Source organism: Pipistrellus hanaki (assembly GCF_964339955.1).
Source record: "Pipistrellus hanaki genome assembly, chromosome: 1".
Lineage (NCBI taxonomy): Eukaryota > Metazoa > Chordata > Mammalia > Chiroptera > Vespertilionidae > Pipistrellus > Pipistrellus hanaki.
The window spans coordinates 72,124,799-72,152,303 of NC_140503.1; the positions used below are offsets into that span (position 1 = coordinate 72,124,799).

At 43.5% G+C, this 27,505-nt stretch overlaps 1 long non-coding RNA gene and 1 pseudogene across 2 annotated transcripts in view; both read left to right on the top strand.

Annotated features, from left to right (window-relative positions):
• LOC311611566 overlaps nucleotides 1-27,505 on the top strand; it is a 193,022-nt gene that overhangs the window by 12,556 nt on the left and 152,961 nt on the right. The window lies entirely within an intron of this gene.
• On the top strand, nucleotides 23,966-25,436 carry LOC311631480 (polypeptide N-acetylgalactosaminyltransferase 11-like; annotated as a pseudogene). The gene has a single exon. The product of its transcript is annotated as a polypeptide N-acetylgalactosaminyltransferase 11-like (transcript).

A 27,505-nucleotide genomic window follows, 5' to 3' on the forward strand; every position in this document is an offset into this window, starting at 1 on the left:
CTACACATTTCTTCAGCCAAGCCGAGGCAGAAAGCCTTTCAAAATTGGTAAAAATATTCTCAACAAGAATATATTTATAATGCACTTCAGAAATATTACTAGTATTATATATGTATGGAGAAATTAATGAAGTGGATAGACAATATAGTCAAGTCATGTCTTGCAAAGCTGAAGAATGAGCTCTGTAGACCAGAAGATTTAAGCAAAAGTGTGGAAAACCTGAATTTCCACCATTTGTCCACCAACCAGATCTGAAATATCATGGCTGGTATGTATACATAAGGAACTATTTGGCATTGAAATTGGGACTCAAAAGAACTGTTGACCAAACAAAACAAAACAAAAAAAAACAAAACAAAAAAAACTGTTGGCCCAGAAAGGAACTCACTACAGACTGATTCATTTGCCTCTCAGCACAGCCATTATGGCTTGTTGCAGTTTAGGTTCTTACAAGGGTATTTCTTCGATCACATGATCTCACACATCTAGAGGAAATAATGAACAACATAAACAGACCCAGAGAAAGAGAACCAGCGATCAGACTCTCAAACCTCAGAGGGAAAATAAGGGAGGATGGGGGTAAGGGGAAGAAATCAACCAAAGGACATAAGGGCCTAGCCAGTGGCCATGGACAACGGGGGTTGGGGGGGGGGGGCATATCTAGGGAGGGGTTTTGGATGGGAATGGGGGAATAAGGACAATTATGTGAGACCATAATCAATAAAAATAAATAAAAAATAAAAAATAAATAACCTAAGAACAAAAAACAAAAGAAAAGATGCTTATAGATTGTCAGTAATCCCATCTAATAAAAGAGTAATATGCATATTGACCATCATTCCAACACACAAGATGGCTGCCCCCATATGGTCAAAGATCCTGCCCCATGTGGACACAAGATGGCCTCCACAAGATAGCCAACAGGGGAGGGCAGTTGGGAGGAACCAGACCTGAAAAGAAGGGCAGTTGGGGGCCATCAAGCCTGCAGGGAAGGGCAGTTAAGGGTGACCAGGCAGGCAGAGGAGGGAAGTTGGGGGTGATCAGGCATGCAGGGAAGGGTAGTTGGGAGGGACCCAGGCCTGCAGAGGAGAGCAGTTGGGAGGAAACAGGCCTGTAAGAGAGGGCAATTAGGGGTGACCAGGCCTGCAAGTGAGCAGTTAGGTACCAATTAGGCTGTCAGGGGAGTGGTTAGGGGGTGATCAGACTGGCAGGCAGAAGCGGTTAGGGGCAATCAGGAAGACAGGCAGGCAAGCAGTTTGAGCCAGCAGTCCTGGATTGTGAGAGGGATGTCCAACTGCCCATTTAGTCCTGATCCTACTGGGCAGTCAGACATCCCTCAAAGCGTCCCAGATTGGAGAGGGTGCAGGCTGGGCTGAGAGACACATACCCCAGTGCACAAATTTTGTGCACCAGGCCTCTAGTAAATAAATAAATAAATAAATAAGTAAATAAATAAATAAGTAAATAAATAAATAAATAAGAAAATATCCTTGGGTGCAGATTAACCAAAAACAACAAATAAAGAACACAAGATCTGAAACCAAGATTACTATGTCCAGCAAGGCTATCATTCAAAATAGATGGTAAATAAAGAGCTTCCCATACCAAAAAAAAAAATGGCTAAAAGAGTACATCACCACCAAGCCAACATTACAAGAATGCTAAAGGGACTGCTCCAATGAGAAGAAATAGAGAAATATAGGCATACAGAATTCAAATGTCAATAAATAAGTACCTGTTCCACCTAATAAAAGGGTAATATACAAATTGACCGCACCTTCACTACGCCCAAGACACGCCCACCAGCCAATCAGGGTGAGTATACAAATTAACCCACCAAGATGGGTTAATTTTGCATATCTAGACAGTGTAGATAGAAGCCAAGCGCTGCAGAAGGGAGCAAAGCTGTGGAGAAACAAGCAAGTAGGGCGGTGGAGAAGGAAGGGAAGCAGGCAGGGCAGGAGAAGGAAGGGTAGCAGGGGGAGGCGGGGGAGAGTGCAGCAGGAAGCCCTATTTCAGAAATCTTCCTGCAATGGGCTACTAGTCAATAATAACCTTAAATGTAAGTGGATTAAATGCTCCAATCAAAAGACACAGAGTAGCTGAATGGATACAAAAACATGATCCCATTATATGCTATCTACAAAAGTCCCATCACAGGACAAAAGATTTACACAAGATGAGAGTGAAGAGATGGGGGGGAAATTTCCATGCAAATGGAAAAGGAAAAAAAAAGCTGAAATAGCAATGTTCATATCTGACAAAATTGACTTCAAAATGAAGGCCATCATAAGACACAACAAAAATCACTACATAGGTAATACTAATAGGTATAGATCCAACAAAAGGATATAACCCTGGCAAACATATATGCACCCAATATAGGAGCACATAAATATATATTATAAAAAAAAAAAAAAAACCCACTTCTGGGTAATATTCAAAGAAATTCAAAACACTAATTCAAAAACACATATGCATATATATGCTGCCCTATGTTGCAGCACTATTTACAATAGTCAAGCTATGGAAGCAACCCAAGTGTCCATCAATAAACAAATGGAGCCCTAGCCAGTTTGGCTCAGTAGATAGAGTGCTGGCCTGTGAACTAAAGGGTCTCAGATTCAATTCTGGTCAAGGGCACATACCCAGGTTGTGGGCTCAATCCCCAGTAGGGGGCATGCAGGAGGCAGCCAATCAATTATTTCCTCTCATCGTTGCTGTTTCTATCTTTTTCTCTCTCTCCCTTCCTCTCTGAAATCAATAAAAATATATTTTAAAATAAACAAGTAGATAAAGATGTGGTACTGCCCTGGCTGGTGTGGCTCAAATAGTTGGAGCATCATCCATACACCAAAAGGTCACAGGTTTGATTCCCAGTTAGGGCACATACTCAGGTTGATCCCTGGTTGGAACACACACAGGAGACAACCAATTGATGTTTCTCTCTCATATCATTGTTTCTCTCTTTCTATCTATCTCTTACTCTCTCTCTCTCTCCCCCTCTCCTTTTTTCTCTCTTTCTCTAAAATAAATTTAAAATTACAAAAAAAAAGATGTGGTACCTATATACAATGGAATATTACTCAATCATAAAAAATGAAACTTACCATTTGTAACAACATGGATGGACCTAGAGGGTATTATGCTATGTAAAGTAAGTCGGCCAGAGAAAGACAAATACCATATGATTTTACTTATATTTGGAATCTAAAGAACAAAGTAAATGAACAACAAGAGAAAAAAACAAAAACAGAAACAGACTCACAGATACAGAGAACTGAGGGTTGACAAATGGGAGGAAGTAGAGGGTGCTGGATAAAAAAAGGTGACAGGATTAAGAAGTACAAATTGGTAGTCACAAAAATAGTCACAGGGGTGTAAAGTACACCATGAGGAACATAGCCAAAAATATTGTAATAACTTTCTTTGTATTGTACCAGGTGGGTACTAGAATTTTCAAGGGGAACACTTTATAAATTACATAATTGTCTAACTGGTATACTGTATACCTGAAATTAATAATATTGAATGTCAACTGTAATTTAAACATAAAATTTTTAAATTTAAAAGAGAACTAGAGGTGGAAGATATATGACTTCGAAAGTTTACGCCAGGCTTTCTTGCAATTTCCTAAGGTGTAACTTTATGATAAATGTGCAAAGTGTTTAATGTGATATTATCTTTTTCAGTTTACTCAACTTGCCCGAGCAAAATCTTTTGCATATTTGTGAACAAGTACTCCCTTAAATATAATACACATAACATATTACACAGAGGGCTGATTTCCATCTTTCAAATACAATATTTTATGTACTCAGATCATCATCAGGCTCTTCTTCCTATGTGTCTCTTTCATATCAATGTTTCTCTCTCTCTCTTTCCTGTCTTCCCTCTCTAAAATCAATTTTTAAAAATTTAAATATTTAATGTAAATCTAACAAAATATGAGCCAGATTTATATGCTGAAAATAATAAAACATCCATGGAAGAAAACAATGAAATTCTAAATAAACTAGTGGCCTGTTGCACAAAGATTCAGTCTTCGCTCTGTGCTTATATATGTAAATCAATGCACCATCTTTGTTGGGTTAATTTGCATACCCACTCCTGATTGGTGTCACAGATGTATGGTCAATTTGCATCTTTCTCTTTTATTAATGTAGAAGGAGATATATACCCAGGTGTCAATTCTCCACAAATATGACTATAATACAATTATTTTTTTTAATATGTTTTTCTTAATTTTAGGGAGGGAGAGAGAAACATCAATCGGTTACCTCTCATATGCACCCCAACTGGGGAACAAACCCGCACCTGAGTGTGTCCCCTAATGGGGATTCAAACTGGTGACCTTTTGTGCATGGGACAACACTCAACCAACGAGCCACATGGCCAGGGCCATAATTCCCTTTTTTTTTAAAGCATAAATACCCAAGAAGCTTTTAAAAAAGTCGTTAACATTATATTGACTCTCCTTATGCTTTCAGACATTTAATGACCATAGAAAATGAGTATTATATTTTGTGTCAGTTTAACTGTCACTCCCCAGGAAAGTCTTCCCTGTTTATATAGTTCCTCTCACTCCATAATTCTCTACCTCAACACCTATTTGTTTAACTAACAGCACTTCAAACTTAAAACAAGTTTTCTCTCCCACTTCTCCGCCAGCTTCCTGAGGACAAGAACTTGTTCTGGGTCTAGCATATAGCATCTGGTGCTCAGTGATGTTTAATAAATGGTGGAGCAACATGCTGCACAGATATTCATTCAGTCATTTATTATTATTTCACCATCCTCTTGCTGCCTACAGACAAGACAAGCTCCCCATCCTCTGTATTTACCTGCCACTCCCTACTTCACCCCATAGGATTCTCCTCTGTTGGATCACATTACAAAGTTTTAACTGAGTAGAATCGTTCTTCACTTACTTACCAAAGAACAAGGTTGACTTACAATTGTACTTCTGCCTTAATCACCTGAACAACTTGAAGAGGAAATCTAAGTGGACTGCTAGTTCCTCGGTCTGGTAGGCTCTTCCCCTGCAGGGAGGAGCCCGAGATGTGCAAAGTAGCTGTTTCCTTCCTCGGCTGTCACTGAGGGGAAAGATGCTAACCCAGGTTCTCTCCCTGAATACATTCCTGACTCTGGACTCTGTGGATGCCATGAATGTGGGAACTGCCCTTTGGGTGAAGTGTCCCTGCCTCCAGAGGGCCATGTGGGAACTTCACTTCTAAATGCCCTACCACCCTGAGAAAGAGACACAGACTTGTATTCAGTGGTTTCTACCAACTACATTTGAACAAAACCTTCCTTGCTGAGTCAGCATTCACCCCTTAGTTTGTTTGTTGTTGTTGTTTAATCCTCACCCAAGGATATGATTTTTTATTTTATTTTATTTTTTTTGTATGTACAAGGACCGGGGTCTTTATTTTCATTGATATTTAGAGAGAGTGGAAGAAAGAGGGAAAGACAGAGAGCAACATTGATGTAAGAGAAACACAATGACTGGTTGTCTCCTGCACAAGCCCTGACCAGGGCCCAGGCTGAAGAGGAGCCTGCAACCAAGGTATGTGCCCTTGACCAGAATAAAACCTGGGACCCTTTGGTCCACAGGCCTATACTCTAGCCACTGAGCCAAACTGACAAGGGCTGCTCCATATTTTTATGTAACCAATATGTAATATAATTCCCAACCCATGGAACTGAATGCAATTCATAACTAAGGTTATAAAATATTTAATAATATGTTCTGATTGTTTGCCCCTCCTAATCCTCTCTATTCTCTCCTCTTTTAGATCATTTTACCCATTTGCTGTCCAAATCACTGGAGGGAACAGAGGGAGAAACAAGGAATCAATGCTGGAGAAAGACATCGTTTCTAACTGAATCTCTGCAAACAGTACTGATCAGTAAACAAAGTTACACAGCATCTCTTACAATGGTCCCATGAGCAATCAACCATCAAGTAATTTACTGAATAACTGCCATATGCCTAATATTCATTCACTCATTGGTGCTGTTAGGGGCAGAAATAGAATATTGGAAACTAATTATAATTAAAATGAATATTAATCATGCTCTGTTAACCATGGTGTTCTCTTCTGATTAGAGAAAGCACATTTTACCTGGGACACGGGAGCTAACAGTGGAATTCAGTCTGTCCTCCTTCAGAGAACTGCCTGTCATCATGGAAACATTTACAACCTCGTGGCTGAAACAATCTAGTCCAGGAAGCATCTGCTCTTTACAACCTCCAGTCCCTGTTCCCTGTAACCTGGTTGGGAAGGCCCAGAGGTGCTGACCCTCTTCCACCCCTCCACACCTACCCCCCAACCTGCATGACTTGTAACCTGTAATGATTATCCCATGTCTACTTTCCTGGGCCTGTATTCCCAGCTTTCTCATGTCTTCTACCCACCTGCAGCCCAGTCTTTCCTGAGCACCTAACAAGGCACCTTATATGGACTGTACATTGAACCACCAATTAGCACCTGCCAAATTCCCTAAGCCCCGGATTCCTAAGTCCCTAGGTCCTTAATCATGCGCCTTACATGAAACCACCAATCAGCGTGTGCTGAGTGCCCTAAGCCCCATCCCTTACTTTCCCTCCCCTCAAAAGGCGTGTTCACCATGACATGTGTGCTTTTTCTCCTTGGAAGGTAGCCGGGCAGGGGTCTTCTCCACCAATAAAGCCTGTGTCCTGCCATCCTGGTTCTCCAGCCCCTCTGTTTCATCTTTCACATTTGGGCTCATGTGACCTGGCAGCCACCATTTGGTTCACGTGACTTGCAGCTCCCCTGGAGGCCACCATTTTGAAACAAAGGTCAACCCCTTTGCATAAAACAAAGCAAAGGTCAACCACTCCCTTTTTCCTTTAAATTATCCAATCACACAAGAGTGTGAGCCCAAGCTTTGATTAATCTAGAGTGAGGGACAGATGACGTGTGTCATACATAAAAGCCTGAGTGGACCGCCCACTCAGTATGCAAGCGCTGCCAGACCCTGTGCGTTTTCACCCTCCTGCAGGAGTAAAGACATCTGCCTTGCTGTCTGGCTCCTGAGGATCCTTTGTGTTCTACCAGGACCCCTGATTTGGGGGCTCGCCTTATTTCTAATAGACGCAGAGAAGATTTTTGTGGATGACCTACTGTTCTCCCATACTCCTGGCAGTATTGGAATAAACGCTCACATATGATTCAACCCTGTCTCTGCTTAATTTGCTGAAGTAGTGACAGGCAACCCGGCTCCTTAGTTGTCCAGTTACAGTTCAATAAAAATTTATGTTTCCAAGATCTATGCTAGAATCCAAAAATGAGCAAGATGTGGTCTCTATTCTCAAAGAGCTCATGAAGAAATATAGCCGATGCATACAACTGAAGAATTATGAGTTAAATTATGTGTACTAGTAATGAATGTTCACAGACAGTAGAGCTCAGACTGAACTGAAGTTGTAAAAAAAAAAAAAATAAAAAACTACTTAAAGGATGACATGCCTGAAATGAGCTTTGAAAAAGAAGTAGATAATAGAAATGCAAAAGAAAGGAGGGAAGGCACCCAGGCTGTGGGAACTGCTTTGTCAAAGGCCAGAGGCTGAAATAAGCTTGAAGGGCTTATTTGGAAGCAGTGAGGAAATGGAAAAGACAAAGTAGGCTCTTCATTAGCTCCACAAACCAATTTAAATCTCTTACAAAAGGAACATGGAAATTTTGATAAGATGTTGTATGTGGGTTATGAGCCTTTTAACTGTGTGGCTTATAATTAAGCCATTGTCTCTAGTCATTGTTAGATAACTACTGAGAAGAGCCAGTTATCCCATGCTAATGTATAACTTCTTTGTTTTATGCAAAATAGCCAGCTCCAGACTGAAAAAGAGCTTGTGGCTCTATTCAAGTGGAAATGAATACCTCCCTCTGGTTGGATAACAAAAACCCAGGACTCTCATAATCACAGGGCCTTTCCTAGACACACAGCATCACATAACTCTCTCTCTCTTTGCCTTCTACAGTGTGGAAAAGGGAAGCAAGATCTCTACACACAGGGGTTCCTAAGAATAAGCCAAGACCTTGCTGGAACCCATGCAGGTGGATGCCACCACCAATCCCAAAAGCAGAGAACATAGGAGATGCCTGAGAGACATACTGCTGAGAAGGGAAGAAGAGGAAGGACTTCCAACAAGAGTCAGACTGAAGGGAAAGATGAATCAGCAGAAAATGCTTCTGTCTACAAACTAAAATCAGAGAGGACGGATAAGAAAAACTTACAAGTGAGTAGGAAAAGCCCAAAAGTGTGTTTTACTCTTTTTTTAAAAAATAAATTAGATAAAATTGGTTAATTGGTCAAAGTTGTCAATTTCGGTCATCCTAATAAAAAGGATGAAGAGAAATCAGAGAGTGATGAAGAACAGTCAGAAGCATAGAGGATTGGGATTTGATATTCTCTATTTCTGAACAAGAGAGTTCCCTAACAGTGAAGCCTAATGGTTATGCTAACCATTAGAATGAGTTACTGAAATAGATTATGAAACCATTTCTGAAGCTTTCACAATAAAAATGATCCTCCCAAAATTACCATTGTCATGGGGAAGGTAGAGTGTGTATATGCAAAAGACCTCGTGAAGACTCTGTAGACAACTGGTATTCATATATTACTAACTAGGAATGGCAAATGATACAACCACTTTTGAAAACAGATTGACAGTCCCCTATGAAGTGAAGATAAATTTCCCATACAACTCAGCAATCTTACTTTCAGATATTTACCCTAATGAAATGAAAATATATAGCTAGTCAAAGATTTATATGCAAATGCTCATAGCAACTTTATTCAATACTAGAGGCCCGATGCATGAAATTTGTGCATGGGGGGAGGGAGGGAAATGTCCCTCAGCCCAGCCTGCACCCTCTCCAATCTGGGGCCCCATAAGAAATGTCCAACTGCCTGTTTAGGCCCAATCCCACCAGGCAGTTGGACATCCCTCTCACAATCCAGGATTGCTGGCTCCAAACTACTCCCCTGCCTCTGCCTGATTATCCTTAAACGCTTCTGCCTGCCAGCCTGATCACCACCTAACCACTCCCCTACCAGCCTGGTTGATACCTAACTGTTCCCTGCCAGTCTGTTCACCCCTAACTGCCCTCCCCTGCAGGCCTGGTCCCCCCACAACTGCCCTTCCCTGCTGGCCTGGTCTCCCCCAACTGCCCTCCTCTACTGGCCCAGTCAACCCTAACTGCCCTCTCTGCTGGCTTGATTGCCCACAACTGCCCTCTTCTGCAGGCTGGTCCCCCCAACTGCCCTCCTCTGCTGACCCAGTCACCCCTAACTGCCCTCCCTGCTGTCCTAATTGCCCACAACTGCCCTCCTCTGCAGGCCTGGTACCCCCACAACTTGTTCCCCTGCAGGCATGGGTCCCACCCAACTGCCCTCCCTTGAAGTCCTGGTCACCCCCAACTGCCCTCCCCTACTGGCTCAGTCACCCCTAACTGCCCTCCTCTGCAGGCCTGGTTCCCCCCCACAACTGCATTCCCCTGCAGACTTAGTCTCCCCCTCCCCCAACTGCCCTCCCTGCTGGCCTTATCGCCCACAGCTGCTCTCCCCTGCAGGCCTGCCCTCCCCCCCCAACTGCCCTCCCGTGCAAGCCTGCCTCCCACCAATTGCTCTCCCTGCAGGCCTGGTCCCCACCCAATTGCTCTCCCCCTGCAGGCCTGATCTCTCCCTTGCTGGCCTGGTCTCCCCCAATTGCCCTCCTCTGCCAACCTAGTCACCCCCAACTGTCCATCACTGCCATCCCCTGCCAGCCATCTTGTGTCCACATGAGGGTAGCCATCTTGTATCTTGGAGTGATGGTCAATTTGCATATTGATCTTTTATTAGATAGGGTAGCCCCAAATTAGAAACAACCTAAATGTCCATCAACTGGTGAATAGATAAGCAAATTATGAAATATTCATACCATGAATGCTACTCAGCAATAAACAGGAACAAACTAATGATACATGTAACAATGTGGATAAATCTCAAAAGTATGTTCTATGTGAAATAAGTCAGATACTAAAGGATATATACTGCATGATCCCGCTGATGTAAGTCTGGAAAAGGCAAAAGGCACAGAAATCAGTTACCAGTGGCTGGGGACAGGAGAAGGAAACCAATTAAGGGAAAAAAAATTAAGGGGGGTAGGAGGGTGCTTGTGTATCTTAATTGTTATTATCACAGCACAGTTATGACATTTGTCAAAACGTATTCAACTATATGTTTTATTTTTTTATTTTTAAATATATATTTTATTGATTTTTTACAGAGAGGAGGAGAGAGGGATAGAGAGCTAGAAACGTCGATGAGAGAGAAACATCCCCTACCGGGGATGTGCCCGCAACCAATGTACATGCCCTTGACCGGAATCGAACCTGGGACCTTTCAGTCCGCAGACCGACGCTCTACCACTGAGCTAAACCGGTTTCGGCTCAACTATATGTTTTAAATGACTGTATTTTACTATATCTATAATATGTCTTAATATGAAATCTAATTCTTCTCTCATGGTTTTCGTTTTAGTCTCTTCTTCATTGGGGTCCTTATGAGGGCAAAGCTTCCAATTCCAGACCCATTCCTCACTAGAATGAGGTCACAATTACTTAAAAGTGCTAAAATAAATTTCTAACCAAGAGAAAAAGATGGTCTGCTATGATCTAAATGTTTATGCCCCCCAATCATGTGTTAACATCCAAACCCCCATAGGTGATTAATAGGAGGTGGGGCCTTGGGTGCTCATTAGGTCATTAGGGTGAATGGGATTAGTGCTTTTATGAAAGAGATCCCACAGAACTTTCTATCCCCATCCAGCAAATGAAGATAAAATCCTGTGACACAGTAGAGGGCCTTCTCTCGACCATACTGGAACCATGATCTCACACTTACAGTCTCCACAACTATGATAAATAAATTTCTGGGGTTTTTTAAATACGCTTTATTGATTTGAGAGATTGGCTGACTCCTGCACACCCCCTACCAAGCATGTGCCCTGATTGGGACGTTCAACCAACCGAGCTACATGGACCAATGCTACATTTCTGTTGTTTTGTGTGTGTTCTTAATAATTTTTACATGTTTTTATTGATTTCAGAGAGAGAAAGGGAGAGGGAGATGGAGAGAAAGATAGAAACACCAATAGAGAGAAATATTAATCCGCTACTTTCTGCACACCCCCTACTGAGGATCAAACCCGAAACCTAGGCGTGTGCCCTCACTGGGAATCGAACCACTGACCTCTTTGTGCATAGGATGACATTTAACCAACAGAGCCACACTGGCCAAGCAAATTTCTGTTGTGTTTAAGCAACCCAGCCTGTGGTGTTTGGTTTGTTTGTTTGTTTGTTTGTTTTTCATATATTTTTATTAATTTCAGAGAGGAAGGGAGAGGGAGAGAGAGAGAGAAAATCAATGATGAGAGAAAATCATTCACCAGCTGCTTCCTGCAAACTCAATACTGGGGATCAAGGCCACAACCCAGCATGTGTCCTGACTGGAAATCGAACCATGACCTCCAGGTTCATAGGTGAATGTTCAACCACTGGGCCTCCTGCACACTTCCTACTGGGGATGGAAACCCAGGCATGTTCCCTGACCAAAAGTTGAACTGGCAATCTTTCAGTGCCGCAAAACAATGCCCAACCAACTGAGCCCCACTGGCCAGGGCTGATCAACATTTTAATTCTTTTCCCAGAAAAATACTTAACAAATTCATGAACCCTCTGAAGCTTATTCATGAACCCCAAATTAAAGCCCTTAACCTATTCCAGTCCCTTCATTTTATTGTGCCTGGTTCCAATTGTTCTAGTTGTGGACTGGTGAGGATGCCTGAGACTTTTAGGAAAGGTGAAGTGGTGGGCCCAAGTCCACATTGTGAGTGCCTGAGTTGGAAACAAACCCAAGACTTTAAGTGTCTTATCTAACCCACCACCATAAAACAAGGCCTCTTAGAATTTTATTTTTAGATTTTTATTTTTGTTTTTAGATTTTTACCTTCATCCCATAAAGACCAAAGAAGTGCCTGGTAGTTGGCCAAAAAGGTGTGAGACAAGAGGGCTGACAAGGAATTGAGAAGCTCCCTTGTTTCAGTTCTCTGGGCTCCTTCCTTTTCCTTTACCCCCTACTTTCACATGCTTCCCCTCATCCTAGGTGAGGATGTGCCTTCTCACCCACACACCCTTTGCATTACCCCAAAATAGTTAAAAACATGAAAGAAAGATGGCTGCTGGAAAAAAGATCCAGAGGACACCAGTAGCATGAAAGTGGCCTCACCAAGCCCAAGTCACCATGCTTTCCCTACATACTATATACAGAGTCAGACAACATCTCTTCTCCTCCTCCCACAGCCTTTGTGTTGGAGAAGTATTGAGATGGAGAACAGTGCAAAGATCTTTCCTTTGAAACTTCCAAGAAATATAACACAGTGTCTCACTTGCAAAATGTACCTCCCTCTGTCAACTAAACACTGAGCTCAAGCCTTCAAATCTTCAAAGGTCAGAGCTCCTTCTAGCCCTTTCTTCTCCTTAGAAATAATTTAATACTCAGTATCTTGCATTCCTAGATCCTCTTGTCTAATTCTTTGATCACTTTTAAGACCTATCAATGGAGTATTTCAAATGTCTGTTTTAGTTAGCCTCAAACTGAACCCAAGGCATGAAGAAGGCTGTGACCAAAACTAAGTACAAAGAATTACTCTTTCACTCCTGCTAGTTATATTCTACTAATGGATCCATGATCATGTGGGAGTTTTTAACACTGCAGCATTGGTGACTTGACACCTGTCTTCTTATGGGGAGGAAATGTGGCCCTCTAGTGTCAGTGTATCCCTGGGAGAGCACAAACAGAGGATGCTAGATGAGGAGTTGGCCTGGATGTAGTCTGGCTCTGTCAACCACTCTATAGCATCTTTAGCCTCCTTAGCCTCAGTTCCTGTTTTGAAAATGAAAATAATGTGCCCTGGTTGCTGTGGCACTGACACAGTTTGATTCCTGGTCAGGGCACTTGCCTGGGTTGTGGGCTCGATCCCCTGTAGGAAACATGCAGGAAGTAGCCGTTAGATGTTTCTCTCTCATCAATATTTCTCTGTCCCTCACCCCTTCATCTCATCTAAAATCCATTAAAAATATTCTTTAAAATGAAAAGAATGTTTATTTCAACCTCTAAAAATTTCCCAAAAACTCAGAATAACCTAAGCTTAGAAGATTCCGAGAAATATATGCTCTCCAACAGCTAGTGTGAACCCTGGGGAGCACAGCCTGGGAATGTGAGGGGAGAAAAGCCTTAAAATATATAGTCATACTGATTCAATAATTCCATTTTTAGGCAGTTATCTTAAGAATGTAATTGATCCCTGACTGCATTGTCTTGTGTATCAAAAGGTCGCCTGTTCAATTCCTGGTCTGGGCACATACCTAGCTTTTTGGTTCCATCCCCTGTTGGACATGTCAGGCATATGTATCAATATCTCTATATATCTCTCTCTCTCTCTCTTTCACTCTCGCTCTCCTTCTCTCCTCTCTCTTTTTTCTCTTTCTCCCTTCCTCTTCCCTCCTCTGTCTCTAAAATAAATTTTTAAAAACATTTAAAAAATAAAATAAAATAATGTAATTGAAGATATGTTTACAGGCTTAACTATCTTCATCTCAATATTGTTTATGAAGAAAAAACTGGAGTCAACTAAATGCTAGCAATAAATGATTAGTTAAATAAATTTTGGTATAAGTTGGCCAGACAATGGAATATTATGGATCCATTAATCTCATGTATAGAAGAACATTTAATGACATGCAGATATGTTCACAATGTCTCAACTAAAATTACAAGCTAAAATATGCAATGTGATCCCATTTTTTTAGAGATAAATAAATACGCATACAAAGCTCTGAAAATCCAACATCAACATGTTAACAATGATGACTTAAAAGTAATTTCCTTCATATATCTGTATATGCTAGTTTTCCACAATAAACACATTATTTTCAAGCAAATAAACTTATTTTTCTTAGTAGAGTAGTAATAGTAGTATATACTTTTTTCATGGGTTTTCTATGAGGATAAACTAGGATAATAAACCAGAAAAAAATGTTCTAAGTATTGTAAAGTACCGTACAAATATTATCATCTATTCTACTTAAGATTGAGGTGGCCTTCCCACCATTCATATATAGAACCTACTCTCCTGTGTGTCTTCTCCTTTGGTCTTTTTTTCTATAGATCACATCCACACTGATTTACTACCAGGTAGTTCATTATTCATACCTCAAAATGTAGCAGATTTATTTCCCCACTCATTGCATATTTGGCCTCCATTTTAACAAATACTCATATAGTTAGCAACCCATGTTGCTTGTCTTTTCATATATCTTAGATTATTAGAAACCCAATAATGTTACTGCAATAAGAACTGTATTTCTATTTATCTGTGTCTTGTCCCAAACCCCCTATTTGTTACTGTTTTGTCACTACTCATAGCTTACCCTGCCCCCTATGTTCATCCCCCTCCCATTTACAGATCTAAGTCTGTAACCTCTCCTTTTCTTTCATTCCTTCATCTAATCTCCCCCCAAAATATTGATTGATTGATTGATTGATTGATTGATTGATATTCAACAGTTGCCGACTAGTTGCTGGGACATAAAGATGGATAAAATACACAAAGGATGTGGGAGGGAGGACAAATTAGGTGACAGAGGAGGCAACAGATGAGTAAAAGCTCAGAAGTGAAAAAGAGCATGGCATTGCCAAAGACCTAGCTGCTGGGTTTTTTTTATTTGCTTGTTTGTTTATTGATTTTAGAGAGGAAGAGAGAGAATGAGAAAGAAACATTGATTTGTTGTTCCACTTATTTATTCATTCATTGGTGGATTCTTGTATGTGCCCTGACAGGGGATCGAACCCACAACTTTGGCATATTGGGATGATGCTCTAACCAACTGAGGACCTAGTTTTATCAGGCAGTAAGCGCGGAGAGAGAAGCTGCTTCCAAGCAGTCAGGAACCTCCTGGAAGCTGTGGGGACAGTTCCAAGGCAGGTGCAATGGCACCAGGGCCACTGCCAAAGCTCGTGTCTAGGAAGCCCACACCCACTCCTACCCAAAAGGGGGAAATGTCTTCTGCTCTCTCTGCTTTTCAAATTAAGCCAAAATGTGTTGTACTGGCAGACCATAAACTACACAAGAACCCTAAAAGCAAAGGAGTCTGGGAAATACCATTCCCGGGTTTCCAGACTTTGTAATTCTAGCAAACCTTTGAGAGACTGCAGGTTCCGTTCCAGACCACCATGGTAAAGTGAACATCACAATAAAGCAAATATCACAATGAAGCAACCCACACAACTTTTTGGGTGTTCAGTGCATATAAAACTTATGTTTACACTATTCTGTATTCTATTAAATATGCAATAGCACTATGTCTAAAACAGTACATATCTTAATGTACTGTTGCAAAAAAAAAAAATTTATTGCAAAAAAAAAAATGCTAATCCTTCAGCAAGTTATAATCTTTTTGCTGGTGGAGGGTCTTACCTTCAAATTGTTAAAAATAAATAAATAAATAAATAAATACAGTACCTGTGAAGCGGAATAAAGCTAAGTGCAATAAAGCAAAACGCAATTGAACAAGGTATGCCTGTGCAAAGGAGAGCACACAATGATGGAAAGGGTTGTTGGTTGTCCAGGACACCTCTTCCCTGCCCCTTATTACAATTTCTTTCTTCCCCTCAGCGTATCATGGGATGCTGAATCGTCATTTATTCCCTTCAACCTCATATTACAGCTGTTTTTTCTTCTGGCTAGGTTGCAAGGTCTCTGAGAGAAAGGTCCACATGTTTGGACCCTTTTTTTGAATCCCCTCAATGTCCAGCAGGTGTACAATAGATATTTGTAAATAGATGCAGTGTTGAAAGTAGAATTTTGGTCTTCTGACTCCCAATTTAGAATTCCATCCAGTCTTTCTTTGTTAACAGAATTTTTTTTAATGGGAGTTATATATATAAGTTTGAAATTGCTCAGTTCTGTTTTGCTTGGGAGGGAAACCCTTCTGGAATAAAAAGAACTAAAGAGACCTCAGTGAATGAAAAGTTCTCAGGAGACAGTGGGTCACATTAGTAGAACTTTCATATTTATGAAGAGCAGTTTCAACTTCCTGGTGAGGTAATGGGGAAAACATCAATGAGAATGAAGAAAACTGTAGCTGGAAACAACTTGCTATTTTTTAGAATGAACCAATTCAATCTCATCTATTTCAAACTAATGGAGAAGCAAATAGGGATGCTCCCTATACATTTTTAAATATATATATATTTTATTGATTTTCCACAGAGAGGAAGGGAGAGGGATAGAGAGCTAGAAACGTCGATGAGAGAGAAACATCGACCAGCTGCCTCCTGCATACCCCCTACCGGGGATGTGCCTACAACCAATGTATATGCCCTTGACCATAATCGAACGTGGGACCCCTCAGTCTGCAGACCAATGCTCTATCCCCAGAGCCAAACCGGTTTCTGCTCCCTATACATTTTTATTAGTAAACTAGAGGCTCAGTGCATGAATTCTTGCACAGATGGGATCCCAAGGGAGGAGAGGGGGCAGGGACGCGATCAGCCCTCCAGGGAGGCAGTGGAACATCTTTGCTGGCCCGGGATCCAGATCCATGCTGCTGACATTCTTGCCAGTTGTCAGGAGCCACCTGGTGGCCACTGTTATATTGTTTCTTCCTTGCAGAGCCTCTAGGGAGGGGAAGTGGCCACAGTGCCCAACTTCCAGGAGGCCAATGGCACATGCCAGCAGTGTCGGTATGTCAGTCCCTGGCCCAGTCTCCAGAAATTGGACCTGCAAGATTAATGAAGAAGTGAGTGACTGCTGCCAGGCTGGTGGGCCACCAGGATGGGTCGGTGAGCTGAGCAGAGCTCCTGCTGTTGGAGCACACCAGGGGGCAGCTTCTGCATTAAATACTGCCCTCTGGTGATCAGTGCACATTATAGCAACTTGTCGTTCTGGTCATTTTGGTCATAACAGTCACTTGGGTTTTTATATCTATAGACTAGAGGCCCGGTGCATGAAATTCATGCACAAGAGGGTGTCCCTTAGCCCAGCCTGCACCCTCTACAATCTGAGACCCCTTGAGGAATGCCCAACCACCCCTCTCACAATCCAGGACTGCTGGCTCCCAACTGCCCTCCCCTGCAGGCCTGGTCCCCCTCAACTGCCCTCCTCTGCTGGCCTGGTCACCCCTAACTTATCACAACTGCCCTCCCCTGTAGGCAGCCATCTTGTGTTGGCCATCTTGTGGCCATATGGGGACAGCCATCTTTGACCACATGGGAGTGGTCATCTTGTGTCTTGTTGTGATGGTCAATTTGCATATTACTCTTTTATTAGATAGGACTAGAAGCCCGGTGCACAGATTTGTGCAGAGAGGACAGTTGTGGGGGATCTTGGCCTGCACCCTCTTGCAATCCGGGACCCCTCAGGGGATGTCAGACTGCTGATTTTGGCCCGATCCCCACAGGCCACCTGTGAGGATAGGACTGAAACCAGCAGCACAACACTGCCTGCCACTCCTGCCTACCACCCCCGCTCATCCCAGCCCTGCTGTGTGTGCCCCAGGCTGGCGCCCAGTCAGTCCCAATCAGGAGAGGCTAGCACCACCACAGTGACACTCGCAAGCTGTGAGCCCTGCATCTGGCGCCCATTGGTCAGCTGAGCGGCGCTCCTGCTGTGGGAGTGCACTGACCACCTGGGAGTAGCTCCTGCATTGAGCATCTGCCCCTGGTGGTCAGTGCACATATAGCGATCGGTTGACCAATTGTTCACTCTTTCAGTTGCTTAGGCCAGTGGTCGACAAACTCATTAGTCAACAGAACTAAATATCAACAGTACAACGATTGAAATTTCTTTTGAGAGCCAATTTTTTTAAACGTAAACTTCTTCTAACGCCACTTCTTCAAAACAGACTCGCCCAGACTGTGGTATTTTGTGGAAGAGCCACACTCACGGGGCCAAAGAGCTGCATGTGGCTCAAGAGCCACAGTTTGCCGACCTCGGGCTTAAGCTTTTATATAGAGAGATAATAATAAATTCATGATGTCCATCAGAGAACCAAGATAAGAAATCTGATTAGATTTGTTACAGAATTTGTTACAAAGGATGCAGCTTAAAATGATAGTAATAGCCCTGGTCAATGTGACTCAGTTGGTTGGGTGTCTTCCCATGCACCAAAAGGTTACTGGTTGGATTCCCAGTCAGAGACATGGGTTGTAGACTTGATTCCCCAATAGGGGGCACTCTCGCATCAATGTTTCTCTCCCTCTCCCTTCCTCTCTCTTAAATCTCAATAAAAATATTTTTTAATGATAATAACAACCACTAACTGATATTTGTTGGGTACTTCTCATATGCCAGGCACCACTATGCAAACTATGTGTTATCTCACTTAAACTTCATGCGTACATTTACAGATGAGGGATCTGAAGCTCTGAAAAGGTAACTGGCCTGCCTAAAGACAAACTTATAGTGGCAGTGTCATCAGGATACAAACCTAGGCATACTAAGAGGGTCCTAACTCTTAGCCAAGTTCTTCACAGTCAGATAAATGGGACCTGGGCAATTATTGCCCATGTTAGAAATTAAAACAACTCTGACTTATAGATTGTCAGTAATGATTATATTTTTAAAATCATTGTATTTAACATTACCCTAATTCATGAATTTGCTAATTAGTATTACCTGTTGACAAAGATGAACCAAAATTCTATATGTTGTAGCAGAGTGAAATGCTTGCTCTCTTAATTCAATCCTGCATTTCTCCCAAGGTCTTTATGCTAGAAGCTCCAGTTAGAAATGTGCTTGTTAGCTAGAGGAATCCTGCTAGAAGCTTGAGTTTTTGCAAAGACGGTCCCTTCAGAAGATGCCTTTCCCAAGAAATGAAGAACTGGGTAACAGGAATTTGATCATACTCAGTTCAGAAGAGGTCTATAATCCAACCTGCCAGAAACAAAGGTATTCAGAAATTTTAAGATCTTCTGTGTATGCCTGCCTGGGGGCCTACTGTCTACAGCCCTCATCCACCTCTTGGCCCTCATCCATCTCTTGGTCTCATCCACCTCTTGCCTTACCTCTCCTCTCTTGTTTCGACATAAAAGGTGCCTGAATTCTAGGCTTTCTTAAGATAGATTTGTGGGAGCTATAAGGCACCCCCATCTTCTCGAGCTGGGCCTTCTCAATCAATAAACCTTTCCTTACTCCAAACTCTGACATTTTGAGTTTTGGCCTTTTGGAGCATTGAGCACACAGACTTTGGACTGGTAAAAACATATATAACTTTGTAACCTTAGATAAATGTCATTAACTTTTCAGAGTTTGGTTCCAGACCATCATACTCTTATTCTGTCTATTTTATTAGACAAAATATGGAGGAGAGATGGTCTGTCAAGGAGATCTAGAAGTTTACTAGCAAATGGACAGAGCAATGACAGTGGTTAGGTTAGATTAGAGCTGAAGAGGACCACATATTTCTCTGCCCTCCAGAAGCCATTTTGATTTCAGCCTGAAGTCAGAGGCCTGGTTAGTCTGAAGCTGCCTGATAGGTCTAGCCTGATCACAGAGCATCTGGGAAGGCCAAGTTGATTCCAAAACCATCCTAAAATGTTCATTCCACTCCAGGATGTGAAAGCACGCCTTCCGTCTCCACTCCAACCCAACCCAGCCTTTCTATGGCAAGATCACACTCTGGGCCAGAAGCACTGATGAGAACCATCTCACTATAACACTGAGACTGCAACTTAGCTCTGTCTATGTCCAACTAGAGTGACTGTTTAACTTTCCCCACATTTTCTTTCACATTTGTTCCTGCTGCTCCCCATTCCCCTAGGGCCTAGGCTCATTAAACAATGCTGAATCCTGCAAATTTTAGTCACTTTAAGTCATAAAATAACCCAGCACACTGGAACATCTTTAGGGGGGCCAGCTTCTCAGTGTGCATAAATTCTTGAAGACTATTGAATTCTCACTAGGAAACCCAGTAAATAAAACACTGGCCTAAGAGTCATAATATCAGGATGCTCTCTTCCTCTGCCCTCTTCCCTGCCCTTCCTTGCCTAGGTGGCAGTGTGACCACCAAAGAGGTAGCCACAAGGTGGGTACTTGCCAAGGAAATGGCAGGACCAAGAAGGTTAGCCAAGAAGGCAGTCTTTGTGGTTGCAAGATTTTGAGGAGACACAGAGGAAGCTAGGTAGACAGGGACAGGGACCATGGGAAAAGGGGGAGGAATAGGACCAGGGTACCCAATAGGTGGGCACTGATTGTCAGTAATCCTATCTAATAAAAGAGTAATATGATGGGAGGCCTAGATATTATCTCTAGGAAAGAAAGGTCAGGCTGTCCAAACAACATGACCAGGGATGTGCTAGGAGAGAAAAGGTCAGGCTGGGAACGAAGTCTCATCCTACGATTGTCCTTTTTGAGGCAACCAAGGCTTTTCTGCCCTCGTGTCCTTTACTAGTCCTAGGCCATCATCCTTGCTCTGTTCATGTATGTGTAACTGCTTACCACCTAACCAACTGAAACCAAAATGAGGGGGTATTTGAGTCTGAGTTCATTATCTTAACAAAATCGAAGAATGAAGTCATGAACAAAATGGTTAGTGGAACTGAAGTTTATTAGAAAAGCCAGTCCTGGAAAAGGTGCAGCTGGGGTTCTAGGAGCTGGCTGGTGTCCAGAGCTTCCTTTCCACATTACAGTCAAGTGTTAAAGTCTGTTAGGCCACGTGCAGAGTCCCACATGGCCATACGCCACGTCAGGGCAGGGATGTGCTCCCCCACATACCTGGGCAGGGAAGGAAGGTGTGCAAGGAAGACATAAGCTTTAAAATGTATGAATATTACTAAAACAGGCAACTTACAGCTGACCAATTACAAGATAGTAAGGCATATAAAACCAATCCCAGGGATGTTACTAAGGCAGAATTCTTTGAAAAGACCAATCAAGAGCTAGCAAGGCTGTCTCCACCCCCTGAATCAAAAGGCACATGCTTCCTCTCACCCTCTTGTCTCCCTGCCATGCAATGGTTTTCCTGATGTTCATTCCTGGTACTCCCAGCCTGGTTCCTGACGAGGAATGGCCTGGGCCCCACCATCATAGAGGCATCTGTAAGGTGGATCTGATCTGCGTGGTCTGTAGCCGCTCCTAAGACTCTTTCCCTTTCATCTGATGTTAGGGTAGAAGAAAGAATGACAATGGATGTCATGCCAGGTGAGGTCATAGGCATGAGAAAGTTATCGGAATTCCTTGACAAATGTGGTGGGATTGGTGGAAAAGGACCCCAGCCGCTTCTCAATCTGGGAGATATCGGACAGAAAGAGAACATGAACCCTGACTACTCCCTCAGCCCCTGCAACTTCCCAGAGGGGGCAGAGGAGAGGAGGAGTCCAGGAGCGGGTGTGCCTGCTGACTAGGGAAGCAGGTGGGGGTTGGGGAAGGGGAAGGTCAACGGGTAAGGGAGAAGGCTCTGGGGGAGGGGGTGGCGAAGGGAAGTCAAGGAGTGAGGATGGGGGCAGGGAGGGAACGAATGGCAGGGCAGAAGGAGGGAGGGCAGAAGAAGCCCTGTGGTAAGGAGGCGGGCAAGTCGGAGGGGAGAAAAGATTCTCAGGGGGTTCAGATAAGATGGAAAGTGGAGGGGTGTCAGTAGGCAGAGGGGGTTTCTCGTAAGCTAGGAGAACCTGGGCAGTGGAACAAAAGGAGCAGAGGGAGGGACAGGAGTGCAGACAGAAAAAGGGCTGGACATATGGAACCTCCAGCCACTTCCCAGCTCATTGGCAGAAATTATTTAGGTCGGTTAGGATGTTAAAATTGAAAGTCCCATCTTCAGGCCATTTTGACCTGTTGTCCAATTCATACTAAGACCATGCCATGTTATAGGAGTAAATGAGGGGTTTAGGACACAGATCCTAGGACAGACCTAGCTTAGCCAGATTGGTGAGGAGACACCCTAAAGGTGTCTTAGGATCAGATTTGGATTTTTGATTGCCCATTTTGAAACCTAGGGTCAGTAGCAGAGGCCCAAGGACTGGTGTCCCAATCACTGAGCCAAGGCTATGGATGGGGATCCAAGGGATAGCAGGGGACGGGGTATCCCTTGGATGGGGTCCAGAGTGAGGCCAAAGGGCCGAAGAGCCAAGGGGGACAGCAATGTCTTCACTGCCTCCCCAGGTTCGGGACCTCCCAGGAGAGGTCCAGAGGGCTGTGCCTGGAAAGCAATCTCTGACGTGGGCCATGGTTTTAAGGACAGAAACTCCAGAAGAATGACCACTAGGAATCAATAGGGGCTGGGACTTATCCGCTGATGCTGCTGAGCTGGAGAGAAGCCTAAGGGTTCTGAGCCACGAAGAAAGAAAAATGGGGGGCACCCCAGACCATGAAAGGTCAAACAGGGTTACAGCACATGATGAGAGGTTTGTGATGCAGGAAACAAAGCACAGAGTCCAGGTGATTAAAATGGGGCAAGGTTTTAATCTTGTGCTCCAGGGCTAAATTTGCTGGTCTGAGGGTGGGCCAGGGAAGTTCATGCCAAAAGGGGGCATAGGTACTTCTTTTATACAGCTGTTTAGTGAGGGGAGGGCGGAGGGCATGAAAGGTGTGGAATTTCTGCCTCGGGCCAGAGGTGTAGGAAGGTGCCAGTTATCTCTATCACAATCTACCTTGCAGATGCATGAATCGGCTCTGGACTTCTTTCCTGCCTTGACCTAACACTAACCAAATGATCTGTACTCTAAAACTTTCTCATACCAAAATAAAAATAGATTCTGCATTTGAACTTCACAATGTACCGAAGTTCAACAGATGTAGAGGAGAAAAGCAATACAACCTAAGAAAAGAAAAAGTTGTGATAGACAGACATGAGTAGAGCAAGGAATTTGGGCCAGGTACCGAAGGTCACCAGGGTGGAAAGCCCTGGTGCCTACCAAAGAACAATTATAGGGTAAGACCTCACCCTCAAGGTGACCTTTCCTCCCCTTGCATATCACTAGTCATGCCATTTAGACCCTCTGATCTTTCTTCCCTAGAGATAACACCTAGGCTTCAGTTGTATTTCAACTCCAGGCCCAGAAAAACAGCAAAACCAGACGAGCAATACCAAAGTTGATCTTAGGACCCACTGCGTTGAATAATGACCTTCTGGTGTTGCCAATCAATCAATGGAGACCACAACCCTGAAAGGACACACCTACCAAGCTGATAAGCATTCTACTGAGATCTTCCCCGGGACCTCCCCTAAAATCTCTACCCTTAAAATCCTTAAAACCAGGACCCAGTGTGCTCTCCCATCCAGGACCACACCCACCCCATTCTCCCAAGGCCTAGGCTAGCATTGCACTATGGTCTATTCAAGCCAGTTCCACCAGCAGCAGCTAGTGCAGCTGGGCCTAGGCTATGGTGGAGGGAAGATGCCACAGCCTGAGTCCTAGAAGGCCAGGACCCTGTATTGCTGGAGCAGAGATTCACCAGAGAATCTTTCTGGGATCTCCCCTCAACTTCAGTGAAGCGACTAGCCACTTAAGAATGTACCCATCAAGGGATCTGGGCCCCATGGACCACTCCCCCCAAAAATTCTATCCCCATTTCACCCGAGGTCCAAGTCAAATATTAGAATTACAGTTCAAAGCAAACAAGATTGATGGTGTAGTAGGTAATCATATTGAAGATGCAGAAAAAGGCAACATGAAAATCTCTTCTGAACTGGATATGTCTTATTGGTTTTTTACAGAGAGGAAGGGAGATGGATAGAGAATTAGAAACATCGATAAGAGAGAAACATCGATCAGTTGCCTCCTGCACACCTCCTACTGGGGATATGCCCACAACCAAGGTATATGCCCTTGACCGGGACCCTTCAGTTCACAGGCCAACGCTCTCTCCACTGAGCCAAACCAGTTAGGTCTGGGTATGATTTTTAATGAACATGAACAGGAGTTGAGAGACTTAGGGTATCCGAAGCATGCAGTCAATATGCTTAATAGCAACCCCTTGGGCTACCACAAAGATATGCTAGATACATGGAATGCAGCATGTAAAGACAAGACATACCCTATGGATCTGCCAGTTGCTAGTGTTGTTATTTGTTTCTACAATGAAGCCCTGTCTTCTTTGCTGTGTACTGTGCACCGTGTCCTGGACTGCACACCAGCCCGGCTTCTCCATGAAATCATCCTTATGGACGGCAACAGTGACTTCATGGTTTGAAAGGAAAACTAGATGAATTTGTCCAAAAACACCTCCCTGGGAAAATTAAATTAATAAGAAACACAAAGCATGAGAGATTAAGTCAAGGAAGAATGATAGGAGCAGCCCACGCAGCAGGAGATGTCCTGGTGAATGTGACGTGGCTGCAGCCTTTGCTGGCTGCCATCCAGGAGGACAGGCAGACGGTCCTGTGCCCAGTAATTGATATCATCAGGGCGGACACGCTGGCCTACAGCTCATCCCCTGTGGTGCCTGGAAGGTTCAACTGGAGACTAGACTTCAAATAGGATCTTGTTCCCCTTTCCAAGCTCAGAAGGAGCTACTGCACCAGTAAAGTCACTTACAATGGCTGGAGGACTGTTTGCCATGAATAGAAGCTACTCAGTGAACTCGGGCAGTATGACAGCAGCATGGACATCTGAAGAGGAGAAAATTTGGAAATATCATTTCAGATTTGAATGTGTGGGAGTAAGCTTTTCATCATCCCTTGCTCCAGAGTCAGATACCTTTTCTGGAAAAGGCCACCCTATGGTTTCCCTGGAGGCCAGGCCACCACGACACACAACTCCTTGAGGCTGCCACATGTTTGATTGGATGAATATAAGGAGCAGTATTTTCCTTAAAGAAGCTATGGAAATATCAGTGAGCTTGATGAATTGAGGGAGAAGTTGGGTTGTAAATCATTTAAATGATATTTGGATAGCATTAATCCAGAGATGCAGATATCTAGGCCCAATGCCAAACCCCAGCAACCCATTTTTATCAACAGAAGGCCAAAATACCTAAAAATCCTTCAGCGAGGAAGGCTTTATCACCTCCAGACCAGCAAGTCTGTCTGCTGGCCCAGAGGTACCCAAGTCAGAAGGCAGGCCTAGTACTGCAGCATGTGACTACAGTGACTCAAATCATATCTGGATTTATAATGAAGAGCATGAATTGGCTTTAAGTAACTTCCTTTGCCTGGATATGTCAGAAACTCAATCAGACCCACCCCAACTAATGAAGTGCTATGGGTTGGGAGGATCCCAGCTGTGGGCCTTTGGGAAGAATAATTGGCTATACCAGGTGTTAGTTGGACAGTGCCTGAAAGCGTTGATTCAATGAGTCACAAGGCTATGTTGCTATGGCAATCTGTGATAGCTCCTCCTCACTGCAGTGGCATTTGGAAGGTTAAGGTAGATGGGATGGCTAGAATGGAATGCGTGTCCCCCTGGGAAGATTAGCAGAGGTGAAATAGCAGACATACTATACTGTCTTTATCAGAGCACTGAGTGACCATCCGGAGGTGAGGAAGTATGTGTCACCAAGACTTTAAACATTTCTAGGCTGCTGTTAAGGAATTTCTTACTTATGGTAGGAAAACAGAATACAGTTTTAATATAGAGTCAGGTTTATTCAGAAGGACAATACCTAGGAAATTGCTAGGTATATTCAAATTAGTTTATGTTTCTTTTTAATCCCCTTTAATAATGGAATGGATTGTGTCATGATTTCCTTTCTTAGAAGACTTCATAGCAGACAGTTAATTTTAAACAAACTGACTGCATCCACACATCCTATCTAATAAAAGAGTAATATGCAAATTGACCATCACTCCAACACACAAGATGGCCACCCCCGTGTGGACACAAAATGGCCACCACAAGGTGGCTGCCAGAGGAGGGCAGTTGGGAGGAACTAGGCCTGCAGGGGAGGGCAATTGGGGCAATTAGGCCAGCAGGGAAGGACAGTTAAGAGGGACCCAGGCCCGCAGGGGAGGGCAGTTTGGGGGTACCAGGCCTGCATGGGAGAACAGTTGGGGGCAACCAGGCCTGTAGGGGAGAACAGTTTTAGAGGAAAGAGGCCTGCAGGGGAGGGCAGTTAGGGATGACCAGGCTGGGAGGAGGGGGCAGGTAAGGGCAATTTGGCCAGCAGGGGAGCAATTAGGCATTGATCAGGCTGGCAGGGAAGTAATTAGGGAGTGATCAGGCTGGCAGGCAAAAGGGGTTAGGGGCAGATCAAGCAGGCAGGCAGGCAGGTGAGCAGTTGGGAACCAGCAGTCCTGGATTGTGAGAGGGATGTCCAACTTTCCTCAAGAGGTCCCAGATTGGAGAGAGTGCAGGCTGGCTTAGGGACACACACATCCCATGCACGAATTTCATGCACCAGGCCTCTAGTTGTTTATAAGATCATATTTAAGAGGTAGTTAACTACTATAAATTATTTTGATGAATTATGGTACTATGTGCATTTAAAATACAGAATCCTTTTAATTAAAAAAAAGAAAAGAAAAGAAAAAAGAGAAGAGAAGAGAAGAGAAGAGAAGAGAAGAGAAGAGAAGAGAAGAGAAGAGAAGAGAAGAGAAGACCTTAGTATGGAGAACCCAGCACTTCTCCCTCCCAGGAGCACACCCCACACTTTTCCCTTCCCCTCAACCTTTTCCTCCCCCTCCCCCCAGGCCCATCACCTTTACCTTCCTCACTTCTAAACTCCAAGGGCCCTTTCTTTACCTCTATATCGTTTTTCCTAAGCCCATTTTTTCTACAACTTACTTCTCCTCTGTGTTTTTCCAAATAAATGTTCTTTTATAGTTTGAGTCTTAGTTCTGAATTCTTTTCTAGCCAGAATTCAAGTACCAAGGTTGCTAAACCCAGGTCTGGTCTGACTCCACTGGTCTAACATCTGTTGCTGTTCCTTCTGCACCCAACATAGGAAAAATTAGAGAAAGGCTATAAACCTTAAATAGAGAAATCTCCCTAGTTAGTATTTTTAAGTCATTAACTCAAAGTAAATGACAACAGCAGGAACTAATTTTAAGGCTGTACTAAAACCTGCCATGTTTGAAATCAGGAATAAATAATAGTTAAAGTTCACAGAGAAATAACTTCAGGCTTCTTTTTTTATTTGTTGTAGAGTCTCCTTTTTCCATCAACTCACAATACTTCTCTTTCTATTGGCCTAAGGCTCTGTGATAAGTATCAACCAACAATAATAAGAACTATGCCGAAACCGGTTTGGCTCAGCGGTAGAGCATCGGTCTGCGGACTGAAAGGTCCCAGGTTCGATTCCGGTCAAGGGCATGTACCTGAGTTGTACCCAGTAGGGGGTGTGCAAGAGGCAGCTGGTCGATGTTTCTCTCTCATCGACGTTTCTAGCTCTCTATATCTCTCCCTTCCTATCTGTAAAAAATCAAAGTGGCCGAGGCCCCGCCCCTGCGCCCACCCGGCTTAGCAGCTGATCGCCAAATTCTTGGCCCACCACTTC